Raw genomic sequence first — 11,154 nt, 5'->3', positions numbered from 1 at the left:
AAATTCATGGAATGGGTAAACTAGGAAATTAAAGAAGAATTGAAAAAATTCATGGAAACAAATGATAATGAAAACACAACGGTTCAAAATCTGTGGGACACAGAAAAGGCAGTCCTGAGAGCAAAATATATAGCGGTTCAAGCCTTTCTCAAGAAACAAGAAAGGTCTCAAATACACAACTTAACACTACATGTAAAGGAGCTGGAGAAAGAACAAGAAAGAAACCCTGAACCCAGCAGGAGAAGAGAAATCAAAAAGATCAGAGCAGAAATCAATGAAATAGAGACCAAAAAAAAAAAAAAAAAACAATAGAAAAAAACAATGAAACTAGGAGCTGATTCTTTGAAAGAATCAATAAAATTGATAAACCCCTGGCCAGACTCATCAAAAAGAAAAGAGAAAGGACCCAAATAATAAAACCATGAAAGAAAGAGGAGAGATCACAAGTAACACCAAGGAAATACAGACAACTATAAGAACATACTATGAGCAACACTACGCCAACAAATTTGACAATCTGGAAGAAATGATGCATTCCTAGAGACGTATAAACTACCACAACTGAACCAGGAAGAAATAGAAAACCTGAACAGGCCCATAACCAGTAAGGAGATTGAAACAGTCATCCAAAATCTCCAAACAAAAAAAAAAGCCCACTGCCAGACGGCTTCCCGGGGGAATTCTACCAAACATTTAAAGAAGAACTAATTCCTATTCTCCTGAAACTGTTCCAAAAATAGAAATGGAAGGAAAACTTCCAAACTCATTTTATGAGGCCAGCATCACCTTGATCCCAAAACCAGACAAGGATTCCACCAAAAAAGAGAACTACAGACCAATATCCTTGATGAACCCAGATGCAAAAATTCTCGCCAAAATACTAGCCAATAGGATTCAACAGTACATTAAAAGGATTATTCACCAAGATCAAGTGGGATTTATTCCAGGGCTGCAGGGTTGGTTCAACATCCGCAAATCAATCCATGTGATAGAACACATTAATAAAAGAAAGAACAAGAACCATATGATACTCTCAATAGATGCTGAAAAAGCATTTGACAAAGTACAGCATCCCTTCCTGATCAAAACTCTTCAAAGTGTAGGGATAGAGGGCACGTACCTCAATATTATCAAAGCCAGCTATGAAAAACCCACCGCAAATATCATTCTCAATGGAGAAAAGCTGAAAGCTTTTCCACTAAGGTCAGGAACACGGCAGGGATGTCCATTATCACCACTGCTATTCAACATAGTACTAGAAGTCCTAGCCTCAGCAATCAGACAACAAAAAGAAATTAAAGGCATCCAAATCAGCAAAGTAGAAATCAAACTATCACGCTTCACAGATGATATGATACTATATGTGGAAAACCCAAAAGACTCCACTCCAAACTGCTAGAACTTGTACAGGAATTCAGTAAAGTGTCAGGATATAAAATCAATGCACAGAAATCAGTTGCATTTCTGTACACCAACAACAAGACAGAAGAAAGAGAAATTAAGGAGTCAATCCCATTTACAATTGCACCAAAAACTGTAAGATACCTAGGAATAAACCTAACCAAAGAGGCTAAGAATCTATACACAGAAAGCTGTAAAGTACTCATGAAAGAAATTTAGGAAGACACAAAGAAATGGAAAAATGTTCCATGCTCCTGGATTGGAAGAATAAATATTGTGAAAATGTCCATGCTACCCAAAGCAATCTACACATTTAATGCAATCCCTATCAAAATACCATCCATTTTTTTCAAAGAAATGGAACAAATAATCCTAAAATTTATATGGAACCAGAAAAGACCTCGAATAGCCAAAGGAGTATTGAAAAAGAAAGCCAAAGTTGGTGGCATCACAATTCCGGACTTCAAGCTCTATTACAAAGCTGTCATCATCAAGACAGCATGGTACTGGCACAAAAACAGACACATAGATCAGTGGAACAGAATAGAGAGCCCAGAAATCGACCCTCAACTCTATGGTCAACTAATCTTTGACAAAGCAGGAAAGAATGTCCAATGGAAAAAAGACAGCCTCTTCAATAAATGGTGCTGGGAAAATTGGACAGCCACATGCAGAAAAATGAAATTGGACCACTTCCTTACACCACACACGAAAATAGACTCCAAATGGATGAAGGACCTCAATGTGAGAAAGGAATCCATCAAAATCCTTGAGGAGAATGCAGGCAGCAATCTCTTTGACCTCAGCCGCAGCAACATCTTCTTAGGAACATCGGCAAACACAAGGGAGGGAAGGGCAAAAATGAACTATTGGGATTTCATCAAGATCAAAAGCTTTTGCACAGCAAAGGCAACAGTTAACAAAACTAAAAGACAACTTACAGAATGGGAGAAGATATTTGGAAACGACATATCAGATAAAGGGCTAGTGCCCAAAATCTATAAGGAACTTACTAAACTCAACACCCAAAGAACAAACAATCCAATCAAGAAATGGGCAGAGGACATGAACAGACATTTCTTCAAAGAAGACATCCAGATGGCCAACCGACATATGAAACAGTGCTCCACTTCAGTCGGCATCAGGGAAATACAAATCAAAACCACAATGAGATACCACCTCACACCAGTCAGAATGGCTAAAATTAACAAGTCAGGAAATGACAGATGCTGGCGAGGATGCGGAGAATGGGGAACCCTCCTCCACTGTTGGTGGGAATGCAAGCTGGTGCAAACACTCTGGAAAACAGCATGGAGGTTCCTCAAAATGTTGAAAATAGAACTACCCTATGACCCAACAATTGCACTGCTGGGTATTTACCCTAAAGATACAAACATAGTGCTCCGAAGGTGCGCGTGTACCCGAATGTTTATAGCAGCAATGTCTACAATAGCCAAACTATGGAAAGAACCTAGATGTCCATCGACAGATGAATGGATAAAGAAGATGTGGTATATATACACAATGGAATGCTATGCAGCCATCAAAAGAAATGAAATCTTGCCATTTGCGACGACGTGGATGGAACTAGAGGGTATCATGCTTAGTGAAATAAGTCAATCGGAGAAAGACAACTATCCTATGATCTCCCTGATATGAGGATGTGGAGATGGAACATGTGGGGTTAGGGGGATAGGAGAAGAATAAATTAAGCAAGATGGGATTGGGAGGGAGACAAACCATAAATGACTCTTAATCTCACAAAACAAACTGGGGGTTGCTGGTGGGAGGTGGGGTTTGGAGAGGGGGAGGGAGTTATGGACATTGGGGAGGGTGTGTTCTATCGTGAGTGCTGTGAAGTGTGTAAACCTGGTGATTCATAGATCTGTACCCCTGGGGATAAAAATACATTATATGTTTATTAACAAAAAAAAAAAAAGATGAATACCCAACTTTTGTAGCAACATGGATGGGACTGGCAGTGATTGTGCTGAGTGAAATGAGTCAAGAAGGGAGAGTCAAGTATCATATGGTTTCACTTATTTTTGGGGCATAACAAATATCATGGAGGACATTGGGAGATGGAGAGGAGAAGGAATTTGGGGGAAATTGGAAAGGGAGGCGAACCATGAGAGACTATGGACTCTGAGAAACAACCTGGGGGTTTTGAAGTGGTGGGGGTGGGAGGTTGTGGGAACCAGGCTGTGGGTAATAGGGAGGGCACGTGTTGCATGGAGCACTGGGTGTTGTGCAAATACAATGAATACTGTTACTCTGAAAAATTAAATAAATTAATTAAAAAAATGTTAGTCTTACATGCTCAATATAACCCCCTTACAACAGAACATAGAACTGGCTGAAAAGTCAAGGATTTGACTGTTTTCCAACGAAAAATGGGGGATGTATGGGCCTGAGATTAGCCAGAGGAACTGTAAACCCCAGATATATGTGCGGGCCAGGCCAGATAGCCGTATCCAATCAGTGGGGTGTGTATATATTAACTGTGGTGAGTTGAAATCTCATTGTCCACCTGTATTTGGGCCGGGCTCAACCACCTCTATAAAGGTTAGTCTGTGAGGCTATGTGGGGGGAGAAGTAGGAGGAGTTAGAATAGCTGTTGGAGAAGTAGGAGGAGTTAGAATGGCAGTTAGAATAGCAGTTAGAATAGCCGTTAGAGTAGTTGTTAAAGTAGCCTTTGGGAGCCATTAGAGTAGCTGTTAAAGTAGACTTGGGAGCCGTTAGAGTACCGTTAGGGTATCCTTTGGGAACCATTAGGGTAGTCATAGGCGTGGTAGCGTTGGGCTCATTGCGAGTGTTGGAGCTTCAGGATCATCGGGAGCAGCATTGTTGCAAGCGGCCTCACCGCCTCAATCCGCAGTCTCGCTAGAGTGGCCTCACCAGGGTGGCCTTGCTGGAGGAGCGTCATTCCAGGGAGCGGCCTCGTTGGCATGGGCTTCGTTGTCGAGTGGCCTTGTCCAGAGCGGCCTCTTCATCATTGGAAGTGGCCTCCTCTGGGGAGTGGCCTTGTTGGAGTGACCTCATGGGGAGCAGAGTCTGTGTCATCAGGGTTGTCATCCTCGTCGTCCTCCTCATCCTCACCTCTTTGTCATCGGGAGCAGCGTCCTCGTTGTCATCGCCTCTACATAAGAGATGGCCCCGACCGGTCGTTTTGGTTTCTGATGCTTGGTGTGAAATAAAGCTTTGCTTGATTTTCACTTTGTGTCAGTCTTGTTCCTTTGATCACGGACCCTAACACTGCCCAAACAGGGATTCCAGAGATGGGTTCTGGGTTAGAGCCCCTGAACCTCACCCAAGTTTAGGATTTGGCCCTAGGGGCATGGCAGTCCCGCTCTGTGGGATCCTGGTCCAGCTCCCGAGGGGTTTTTGTGAGGGTCACAATGCCTGTTTATGCCCAATGCGGTCCTCCTGAGTGGGTGTGGTCTCATGGGCCATGCAGCTGGCTCTGACACTGAGGGATGGACAACCATCCCACCAGCCAGTTTTTCTGCCCTGGCAAAGGAAGAGTACCCTTTTGTGCTTCAGGTTAACCCATAGGCAGGGATTTGAGCTATTGTCTAGTGACAGATGCCTGAATACCCAGGTTGCTTTGAGATGACAGCCTCGGGCCTCGGTTACTCCCACCTTCAGCATATGGGGCCCGCTATCTTTGTGATGAACAGGAGGTCAGGACTCAGGCTGTTTCATACAAAGCAGTTGTGCACCGGGAGGCCTGTGATATTGGGGTGCCATCGAGGGCCATTCAGGTGCATCCTCATGTGGAGTTTCTGGGAAGACGCATAGGACACTTCTTCTTTCTGGTAGGCAGACAGAAGACTACGTTGTGGCTCCAGAATTCCCAGTCTGGAGGGCCCAAGAGTGTGAGGACGGAAATCGGAAAACACAAGTGACGGTTCAGTTCAGTGCCCAGTGCATGGCCGTTCCCATGTGCGGGGGTGATTCGAGATTTCCGGCACCTGAGTAAGGGTGAATGTCACATGTCCGCTCACCCTGGAGTTTGTGTTGATGATGCCGATAAATGGAGGGGTGACCTCAATAGGCCATGGACATTTTCCCACGCTGGGACTTGTGAACTGCTCCAAACAGCAAGGTGTCTTTCTGGGGAATAGGAGGAGTCCGGGTAGAGAGCTTCAGAGTCCCAAATATTAAAAGATTGGATAGCAGAGCTCTCAGCATGGATGCCTGGAAAACCCACCTCGCATTGCGATTGCAGGCGAGGAACAGGGCAGGTTTGTTCTGCTTGCTCTGGAACGAGCTACCAAGGGGACTGAGTTTAAAAGGCATCTGGTGCTGAGGGTCACAACGCAGGTTTGTGTCCAGTGCAACCTTCAAATGTGGCTGTGGTCTCAGGGCCCATGCAGGATTCTACTACCCTGAGGTTTTGATAATGCTCCAAATAGCAATGTTTCCTTCTAGGAATTGGAGGTGTTGTGTTCTGTGGTTCAGGGATTCTCCAAATGTTGGTATTCGGGACCCAGCCTCTGGGGAAAGATGTCTGAAAACATAAGCAAGGGTTCAGATTAGAGCTTAAGTGCATATCAGCTTCAATGTTCTGTCTCTGGGGCCATCTGCATGGGTGTCTGGCAGGTGGTTATTGCTCAGGGTGTGTCATACTGCGCATTTTTGTCCAGAACATCCAACAAAATTGCGGTGGCCTTTGGAGCTTGCAGGTTTCTCCCAAACTTGCGGTTTCTTGAAGCTCTATAGGACCCAGCTTCCCTCTGGAGTCCAGGTACAGTTCTGTGGTGTGGCTATGACAAACCCAGTCTGGAGGCTTTATGGGGCAGGAGTCTGGGACAGAAGTATGAAAGCACCAGCTGAGGTTAGGATTAGTGCCAGAGGTAGGTACTATCTGCTGACCCTGTGGTGAGCTCCTAGGGATGTTACACTAGGGCGAGTGTGAAGCGGAAGCTCAGGCTTTTGCCTCTGGTTTTGGTGTATAGGATGGCCGCGGAATATAGGGGTGGCTTCATAAGGCCATGGAAGATCCTCCCTCTTTTGGGGTTTTACACAACTCCAAATTGCATGGAGTCCTTGTGGGGGAAAGAAGGAATCCTGATATCTGTTTCAGCGGTTCCCATAAGGAGGGGTTAGAGAGTTGGACTCTGTGTATGGGTGTCTAGAAACCCAAAATTGGGTTAGGATTTGGGCCCAGGGTCACAAAGGCCTAGGAGCATGGCAGGTCCGATCTGGTGGATAGGTGGCCAGCTACCTGGGTGGCTGAGAGGAGGTCATTACTCAGGCTATGGCAGACAGAACACTAGTGCACAGGGTGGCCTAACATCATTTGGGGTTTTGGTGGAAGCCCATAGGGCAATTTTTCCTTCTTGTCGGCAAGCAGAGTGCTGCATTGTGGCTCCAGAATTCCCAGTCTGGAGGGCTTGTGGGCCAGGAGTGTGAGGAGCAAAGTCTGAAAACACAAACTAAGGTTACTTTTAGGGTAGATGGCTCAGCAGTCCCAATCTGCAGAGGGTGAGGCATGATCTCCCGCAACTGAAGTAAGGGCAAGAGCCGGATGTTTGCTCAGGCTGGAATTTGTGTCCATGATGGCTGCTGAATGGAACAGTGGCCTCATGAGGCCATGGATGTTTTCCCAATCTGGGGGTTGTTGCTCTCAAACAGCAAGGTTTCCTCCTGCGGGCAGATGGAGTCCTGTTTGATGGCTCAAGTGTCCCCATATGGAAAGAGAGCAGGACTCTATTTTTGGATGCCCGGAAACCCCACCTCGAATTTCCAGTGGTGCCTAGGAACAAGACAGCTTGGATCTCCTGGCTCTGGAGCTAGACACCTCCCAGGTTCCAATAGTTTGGTGTCATTCTGGGGGATGTTAGTCTCCTTTTTTTTCTGTCTCAGTGGTCCCCTAAGAAGAGGGATTCCAAAACAGGGCTCTGGGTATGGACGCCTGGAAATCTCCACCTTGGGTTAGGATTAGGGTCTAGGAGAAGTGCAAGCCCTATATGCGGGCACATGTTCTGGCTACCGAGGGCCTTATATGAAATGGGGGCTCAGGCTGAGGGTCACAATGTGTGTTTGTGCCAATGGGTCCTCAAGAGTGGGCGTGGCCTCATGGGTCCTGCAGGTTTCCTCTGCTCTGAGGGTTTTACACCCTTCCCAACGGCAAGGTTTCCTGCCAGGGGAAAGGAGAAGTTCTGTTTTCTGCATTAGTTTCCTCCATATGCAGGCATCTGAGATAAGGTCTAGGGACAGATGCCTGAAAACCAAGGCTGGGTAGAGATGACAGCCTAGGGCCATGGCAAGTCTGTTCTGCTGGATATGTGGCCAGCTGTCTGGGTTGCTGATGGGAGGCCTTGGCTCAGTCTGTGTCAGACAGAGCAGTAGTACACAGGGCAGCCTATGGTACTGGGGTGTCATCCGGGGCTGTGCAGGTTGATCCTCATTTGGGATATTTGGGTAACCCCATAGGGCAGTTTTTTCTTCTGCTGGGCAGGCAGAGTGCTGCGTTGTGGCTCCAAAATTAGTATGCAGATTATTATTTCTATTAGGAGGACTACTTGATTGTCTACTTCTAATTGTCATAGTTCTCCAGGATTTAGCTCTTCAGTTGGGTTAATATAGGAGTCAAAGTGTAAGTCTTCATAATCTGTGTACTCATAACTTCAGTATCATTGGTGACCCATAGTTTATGTGTTCAAGAAAGGATTATTGATATCATCTATTATACAGATGATTCTTTGTGAAGGTAAAGCAATTAAAATTAAAATGATAGCAGGTAGGATAGTTCATACTCTTTCAACTTCTTGAGTGTTGATAGTGCTGGTATGTGTTAGTTTATTAGTTAGTATTAATGAAATGATGTAGACAGCAAGAGAGCTGATTATTAATGTATATTCATGGAAATGTAATAGTTCTTCTATAATAGACGAGGTTGCATCTTGAAGGCCTATTTGGAAAGGGTACGCCATAGAGATATAAAGGATTTCCACCTATAATTTGACTTTGAGAAAGTCATGTAATTTTTACTAGTATCTCTTTATCGAGAAAGACATAGTGGTTAGGATATTGGCTTGAGACCAATTCTAGGGGGTTCTTTTCCTTCCTTTCTTATTTTGGTAATACTTAGGTTGGCTCTTTGAATGTGTTATATGGAGGAGGGCATCCATGTAATCATTCAATGTTTGTTGAAGTAAGTTCTCCTATTATCACCTCTTGTTTGGATGCGAAGGCTTCTCAGATTATGAAGATTATTAATAATACTCCATTAATGAGATAAATGAACCCATGGAAGACACCATGTTTCATGTTGTATAAGCATCTGGATAATCGGAGTATCATCGAGTTATTCCTGAGAGGCCTAGGAAATGTTGAGAAAAATGTTATATTTACTTCTATGAATATAATTGTAAAATGAATTTTTGTTCAAAAAGCATTTAGTGTGTAACCTGTAAACAGTGGGAATCAATGGACAAACCCGCCTATGATTACAAACACTGCCCCCATTGAAAGGACATAATGGAAGTGTGCTACCATGTAGTATGTGTCATGAAGAACAATATCTAATGATGAGTTCAATAATACAATACCTGTTAATCTGCCCACTGTGAAGAGAAAAATAAACCTAGTGCTCATAATATAGCTGGTGATCATTAAATATTCCCCGCGTGTAGAGTGGCCAGTCAGCTAAATACTTTTACTCCCATTGGAATTGCAATGATTATAGTAGCTGAGGTGAAGTATGCTCATGTGCCGAAGTCCATTCCTACGATAAACATGTGATGGGCTTATACAATAAATCCTAAGTAACTGATAGATATCATTGCTCAGGCTATTCCTATGTAGCCAAATGGTTCTTTTTTTTTTTTTTTTCTTGAGTAATAGGTTATAACATGTGAGATAATTTCAAATGCTGGTAGAATTAAAATATATACTTCGGGATGTCCAAAAAATCAGAATAGGTGTTGATAGAGAATAGGGTCTCCTCCACCAGCTGGGTCAAAGAAGGTAGCATTTAGATTTCTGTCTGTGAGTACTATGGTAATAATGGCTGCTAGAACTGTTAATGATAAGAGTAGAAGTACAGCTGTGGTCAGGACAGATCATAAGAATAGGGGAGTTTGATATTGTGGTATTGCAGAGGGATGTATGTTGATTATGATAGTAATAAAGTTAATGGTTCCTAGGATGGATGAGACACCTGCCAGGTGTAGGGAGAAGACTATGACGTCTAGGGATGCTCCTGCATTTGCTAAGTTTCCTGCTAGAGGAGGGTACACAATTCATCCTGTTCCTGCACCTGCTTCTACCATGGAAGAAGCTGGAAGGAGAAGAAAGGAGAGGGGAAGAAGTCAAAATCTTATATTATTTATTCGTGGAAATGCTATGTCAGGTGTGCCAGTTATTAAGGGTACTAATCAGTTTCTGAATCCTCCAATCATAATTGGCATTACTATAAATAAAATTATTACAAATGCTTGGACAGTTAAAAATACTTAGTATATTTGGTCATCTAGTAGAGCACTTGGTTGGCCTAATTCAGTACAGATTAATAGGCTACGAGCAGTGCCTACCATTCTGGCTCATGCACCAAATAAAAGGTAAAGAGTCTTTATGATTTGTGGAGAATAATCATAGATTTATGAACATAGGTAAATGGCCGATAAAGGCATTAGACTGTAAATTGAAGAATGGGGGTTTGAGTCCTCTTTTTGCCAAGCTCTTTGGTGAAATATTACATTGAATTGCAAATTCAAAGAATCAGCTTCAACCCTGCTGTGGCTTCTCGCACCTTTTTTTTTTTTTTTCCTTCGCAGCAGGAGAAGTAGATTGAAGCCAGTTGAGTAGGGTATTTAGCTGCCAACTAAAGTTTCGTGGGATGATAGCCCATCAGTCTCGAAAGGGCTTAGCTTAGTTAAAGTGATTTGCATTCAGTATATGTGAGATATTCTCTTGCAGTCCTTAAGGTGAGATTCAAGAGTTAAGTGAACAGCACTTACTTAGGGCTTTGAAGGCCCTTGGTGTTTTTAACCTAAACTGCTAGGACAGTGTTAGTATTATTGGGATTAATGGAAGTAATATGGTCGAAGTTACAATTAGTGGAGATAAAAGAATTACAGGTTTTTTGTGTGTGTTTTTGATTTGTCATTTTCTTTTTATGGTGTTTATTGAGGGGAATGTAGTTAGTGCTGTTGCGTGTGTTAACCTCATATAAAAGTGTAGGTTTAGTAGGGCCGTAATTGCTATAAATGTTGATATAACAATTATATTGTTTTTTGTGAGTTTGTAGATGATTATTCATTTAGGGATGAATCGTGAGAGGGGAGATAGGACTCCTAGTGATAGTATGATTCTTAGGATTAGTGAGGTAATTAGTGGGAGTTTGTTTCATATATGAGATAGTGATAGTGTGGTTGTAGATGAACTGAGTGTGAACAGTATGAATGTTCCAAGTATTATTGTAATGTAGATTATGAGGTTTAATATTATTAGGGTAGGGTTATATGTTGTTACTGCAATCATTCATCCTATGTGGGCGACTGATGAGTATGCTAGGATTTTTCCTAGTTGTGTTTGGTTAAGGCCTCCTCAGCCTCCTGCTAGAATGGATATAATAGCTATGGCTACTAATAAGTTTGGATTTATAGATGGAGAGATTTGGTATAGAATGGATAAGGGGACGATTTTTTGTCAGGTTAGTAGGATTATTCCTGATGATAGTGGGATTCCTTGGGTTACTTCAGGTACTCAGAAGTGGAAGGGTGATAGTCCTAATTTTATTGC

The 11,154-nt window shown here is 43.1% G+C and overlaps 1 pseudogene; it reads right to left on the bottom strand.

Annotated features, from left to right (window-relative positions):
• Nucleotides 1–8,409: 8,409 nt before the first annotated feature.
• LOC123935845 lies at nucleotides 8,410–10,020 on the bottom strand (annotated as a pseudogene).
• Nucleotides 10,021–11,154: the final 1,134 nt, after the last annotated feature.

The sequence above is a fragment of the Meles meles genome, chromosome Y (genome assembly GCF_922984935.1).
Source record: "Meles meles chromosome Y, mMelMel3.1 paternal haplotype, whole genome shotgun sequence".
Lineage (NCBI taxonomy): Eukaryota > Metazoa > Chordata > Mammalia > Carnivora > Mustelidae > Meles > Meles meles.
Note: the sequence above shows the minus strand (reverse complement) of the source record. Positions and strands in the feature narration are given on the sequence as shown.